A 6,000-nucleotide genomic window follows, 5' to 3' on the forward strand; every position below is an offset into this window, starting at 1 on the left:
TCTCTCAGAAAAAAAAAATTAAAATGCATGACTATATTAATATCTGTGAATTGCTCTAGAAGTAGACGATCAAAACAAAATCTCTCCCAACAACTTGAGGGTGGTATTAATTAGCTATGTGGTTTAGGTTTTTCTAATTGATAATTTATATGTTTATTGTTACTTTTAAGTATAGTGAACAATAAGATTTGAAAGGAAAATTCTTTTTTCTTTTGAGACAGTGTCTCACCCTGTGGCCTGGGCTGAAGTGCAATGGCGCAATCTCGGCTCACTGCAACCTCCACCTACCAGGTTCAAGCTGCCTGCTTCAGCCTCCCGAGTAACTGGGATTACAGGTGCCCGCCACCATGCCCAGCTAATTTTTTCTATTTTTAGTGGAGACGGGTTTCACCATGTTGGCCAAGCTGGTCTCAAAACTCCTGACCCGTGATCAGCCTCCTAAAGTGTTGGGATTACAGGCGTGAGGCACTGCGCCCAGCCGGAAGGAAAATTCTTTAGTGAGCACAGACATAATAGTGAGTAATAGGAATTAAACATCAATTGCACTCACGGTCTACACCAACCTTGGTTCTTAATGTCAGCAGCCAAATTCTAATGATACCATTTTTGAGTCCAGAGGCACAATAGCCTGGAGGAATATGGAGTGATTGAAAGGGGTAGGGATAGGAAAAGCAACTCTGGACTCCAAACTGGATTTCCCATAAGACTTTAATAAAACGAATAGAATAGAACAATAACAAAATTAAAAAGTTACTAAGAAGAGGTTCCCATTATTCATAGTTTTGAGCAACTTCAGACATCTTCTGCTGTAGTTGCAATATAATTTAATTCCCTAGAAGCCTTCAACAAATCATTCTAAAAAAACAAATCGTAATTCTAAAATTAAGAAGAAAAAGCTGTACTTTGTGAATTGAATAAAAGTAATACAATATATCTTTTTGTTTTACAATGGCTGAGTCATAATGTATTCATATAGGTAAAGTCTATTTAACCTTAAATTAAGAGTTAAATATTAATTGGTAAAGACAGTCAAGCATAAATTCATAAAATATATATTGGCACCAAGGCGAACAAATTAATATTAGTATTATTAATTTGCAAAATTGTATACTATCAATGGCCCAGGACAACAGCATTTTGTGACTTAGTCTTTTTACAACCACTAAGCCTACCATCACGGTGGCTACGCCTGTAATCACAGCACTTTAGGAAGCTGAGGTGGGGAGATCATTTGAGGTCAGGAGTTTGAGACCAGCCTGGTCAACATGGTGAAACCTCATCTCTACTAAAAATACAAGAAAATTAGTCGGGCATGGTGGCACATGCCTGTAGTCCCAGCTACTCAGAAGGCTGAGGTCAGAGAATCTCTGGAACCTGGGTGGCAGAGATTGCAACGAGCTGAGATTGTGCCACTGCACTCCAGTATGGGCAACACAGTGAGACACTGTTTCAAAAATATATATAAATATATATATAAAAAAAAGCTTCTATGAGAAAAATTATACTTTGATTAGCTTTTAATTTAAATGTGAAGATGTATAGGAAAGACTTCAGAAATTATGAAGATCGAAATAAATGTAAATTATTTATTATTATTATTATATATTATTGATATTCCTACATGTAATGTTTTTAGCACTCTCTTTTTTACTAAATCATTACAATGGTCATGTTATATAACAATAAATATCAAAGTTTTTTATTCTTACATAATGTTACTTATATTTTGAATTTGGTATGTGTTTGTTGGGGAATATTACAAAATGGTAGATGAATAGCAAGAAAAATTACGATTATCTATAATTTTTTAATACTATGCCAAAATGAGTATATGCAATTATATTTATTTGTTATAATAATAAAATACTGGAAACAACAAAGCTGAATTTCTTCATCTCAAAGATAGTAGTTCTACATTTTCAGTTAATAATTCAACAGATGTATGTCCACCACCAACTACTATGAGATTTACTATGAATTCAAGAAAGAATGATGTGATTGATAAAATACTAAATTAAGTTCAGAAGATATGGATTCTGATTTGCTTAGTAAACAGCCATAAAATTCTGCTACATTTACTTAGATTCTTGAAGTCTCTGTTACCTCATTTATTTGTTCATTGAACAAACATCTTTTAAATAATTACCTTTGACAGGCACTCATCTGGAAAGTGAGGTTTGTACTAGGCTGACTTCTAAGGTCCTCTTTAACTCTAGTATTCCTATAGGGCTATATAGAGTTTAATATGACTAGTCAATAATCAAATAAGGGAATAGTAATATTAGATTTTCCTTAGTCTTTCCCAATTCTCTGACACCCTACTTAATACTACTCATAGGAAGCTCTGGGCTACCTATTTCATTTGTTACCTTCTCCACACTCGTGATAAAATTTGTCATTTATCAAAAGCCCATCTCTGAAATTATCTTAATATGTGTTCATGGATTGCTACATTATTTTTCCACAGTAATATTTTTATATTTAGCCATTGCTTCAAATTGCTTTAGATATCCTTATGGTAGGCGAACTTATTCAAACGTACAAACTATGGCATTTTTTAAATGGCAGCAGAGAGTAATTCTGCAAAGATTTAATAATGATAATTTTTTTTCATACATTTGGAGAGAGGTATGCTCTCAGTCCCAGGATATGGTACAGATAGTGAGTGTCTAGGTAAAGGTAGTGCAGGGTTCAGTGTAGTGCTCAGTTCATTACAGGCAGTGCTTGGCTTATGGGAACCAGAGCTAAGATAATATTTATCAAATGTTAATAAAATAGCAAATGCAAACTAGGATTTGTAGATCTATTTGCATAACATCTTTTAATCTATTAACTACCACATTGTAATAATACCTTAAGAAATCCATATAAAAGTAAGTTCAATTGTAATTACACTATAAGCCATAAAGCAACAAATTATGACTTGTTTTTCTTTTGCATCATACCTGTGAACCAAACTAAAAGTCAGTGATATGCAATATATCAAAAAATGTCATGAATCATGACACCAATGACTGACAGTTCTTTGGAAAAATACATTACTCTTTTGTGAAGAATAGTGTATCATATTTTCTCAAAGAATCCTCACACTTCTCTGTGTACAGGCCATGAAATATTTAACGGCTGAGAAGAAAACTCATGGTGGTTAAACTCCTAGTATCAGAAGGTGAAAAGACGCTTGAGACATTTACTTTTGAAGTATTCAAACTGGATCACACTGGAAGCGTCATTTAATGTACTCTTAAAATAAGTATAGATATTTTATTTTTAAAATACATTACTATTTCCCTCTGTTAAACAAACTGATAAGAATTTTAAAAATCAAAAATAATAAACATTTTTGTTATTTTTTTCGTTAATCATGTTACCTATTTTCTTCTTCCTTTAAAAGATCTACTTTTCTTTTCATAGCTTTCAGCACTATGCCCAAGGATATATTTGCTTATCTTCCTCTTTTAACTTTAACAAAAGCCCCCACATATTTTGTAACCATAGCTACGAGAGAAAACTATTATTTCTCAAAATCTTGGGCAACTGAATATGGCACTTTAAGACACGATGTTTTGCAGACATGATAGAACCATCTTCTTGCCTTAATGGCCTTTTTCTTAGGAAGTTGTTTGATTTGTTATCCTAGCAGTTTTCAGTGAGCCTGCATTAGAAGTATGTTATTTAAGGTTCTGTTTATTTATAATTTATTATCTTGCTGCTTTCTGCTTTCACACAATTTTTGCATGCATCTCTCTGAAGCTGCCTTTCATTCTACCTTCTATTTACATTATTTTGATAATTGTCTCATCCATTTTACATTAATCCAAGTAAGCTCTCTGGAGTTAGGTATGCTTTTTTTCCTTTATCTTTGTGTACTTTAGCAAATGTACTTTTCCATAATCTGTGTATATTCACTGTTAATACCTGAGTTTTATACAACTTGATGTTTGGTAAAGAGAATTTACTAACTCCTTGGTTTATTCTATATCTTTCATTTTGTACATTTTTAAAATGGCCTTTTATTGCATTTATATGTGCTCTAAAATATGTTTATGTGGCTTTCAAAATCATTTACCTCAAATTTTAATTTCAATAATCTGTACCTACCATCAGAAAAATATTCTTCTAACAAATCTAAGTTATCCAAATTACATTTAAGCTTCTTCATTTTTTAACCTCATTTTAACCTGATATAAAAGGTTCCAAGTTAATATTAAAATTAATGTATTTTTGATTCCATTCTCCACTCATTCTTCCCTCTAAATTGAAGTTATAAGATTATTTTTCCTATTAGTTTTTATATGTGATTTTTAATGCATTTAATTGACTGTTTTCTGTCTGTATTTGTAAAATTCAGTGTTAGAAAGTATATTTGATAAATATCCAGGTTATGACAATGTTATTTTACCATGGTAGCTACATCTACCTAGAAAGCCAATGACTGTGCAATAAAAAATTTGGCCTTTATCCTTGGTTCTTGGGAAGTGGCCTCTAAATTCTTGGAATTTCCCACATGTTAGAAGCGTTATTATTATTCATGGTGAGCCCTGACAGTTTATGCTAAAGAGATGATTCAGTATAGGGGCTGGCCATGACTGAAAGACCAACCTATAATTAGAGTGTTGGGGTTTTAAGAAACTTTATACCAGTCTTACCTCTGAGAACACAGGGTGCTGAAGGTTGAGTTCAATCATGTAACCAATGATTCAATAAATTATGCTTATGTAATGAAACCCCAATAAAAACCCTGGACATAGAAGGTGAGGTGAGCGTCCCTGGTTGGCAATATTCTGCATATTATCACACTAATATCACACCAGTTATCACACCAACATGTCAGGAACTTAATGTGTACTGACTTCACAGGGGAGGACATGGAAACTTCATGTACGAAAAACCTCCCAGACCTCACCCTACGTGTTTCTTCTTTTGAGTGGTTCTGATATATATGCTTTGGCTGTAAGAAAATTGTAATAATCTTCTGTGAGTTGTTCTAGTGAATTATGAGGTGGGGGTAAGGGAAACATCAGGTTTTGTGGCCAACTGGCCAGAGGTACAGGTAGCACTGGGACTCTGGAGCTTGTGACTGGTGTCTGAAGTGAGGGCAGTCTTGTGGAGGACAATGCCCTTAACTTACAAAGTTCAGTCTAACTCTGTTAGTGTCAGAAACTACTGCTTTAATTAAATGTATATCTGCATATAATTACTATCTCCAACAGTATAAATAAGTATTGCACACCATTATTTAGATCAGAGTTTCAACCTCAGCATTATTGATATTTGGAGCTAGACAATTCCTTTTTGTTTGTGTTAAGGGCTATCACATTATAAGGATGCTGCTAAATATTGAGTGTCTTGAGAACCAATGATTTGCATACAAATGCCTTAAAAACAGGAACATAGATATTCATACACGGAAATAACTTGGTATGTAACAAATTGGTGGAAATCAATAAATGAATATGTGCAATACCTATACTCATCTCACATAAATATGTATTTCTAGAGAAATGTCCAGTTATTTCACTGTCATTATCAGCTTTCTTTTCAATAGCACAGCATCTTCATCACACATAGAATATAGATTCTGTAGTATTTTGCATAGATTATGCAATAAATGTTTTATATTTCTACTGTTTGCCCTAAAGTTATGTAATGATATTTTTTTCAGGTATTGCAAAAGCTTTCTTGTGTTCCCCATTTCCATAGGAAAAAGATATTAAATTAGATTGTAGTTCATAACTTTATACAGTCTATTATTCAATAATGGAGGTTATTACTCTTCTCAATGACAAAGATGCTAATTTTTCTATTATTGGCAAACAGAAGTTTGTACCCAGAGTATAAAATAAAAAATAAAATAAAATAAAATCTTATATAATGAAGGGACATAAAATAATTCAAGTATATATATATTTTTTTATTTCCTTTTATTATAGTTTAAGTTCTAGGGTACATGTGCATAACGTGCAGGTTTGTTACATATGTATACATGTGCCATGTTGGTGT

The sequence above is a fragment of the Piliocolobus tephrosceles genome, chromosome 11 (assembly GCF_002776525.5).
Source record: "Piliocolobus tephrosceles isolate RC106 chromosome 11, ASM277652v3, whole genome shotgun sequence".
In the NCBI taxonomy this organism is placed as follows: Eukaryota; Metazoa; Chordata; class Mammalia; order Primates; family Cercopithecidae; genus Piliocolobus; species Piliocolobus tephrosceles.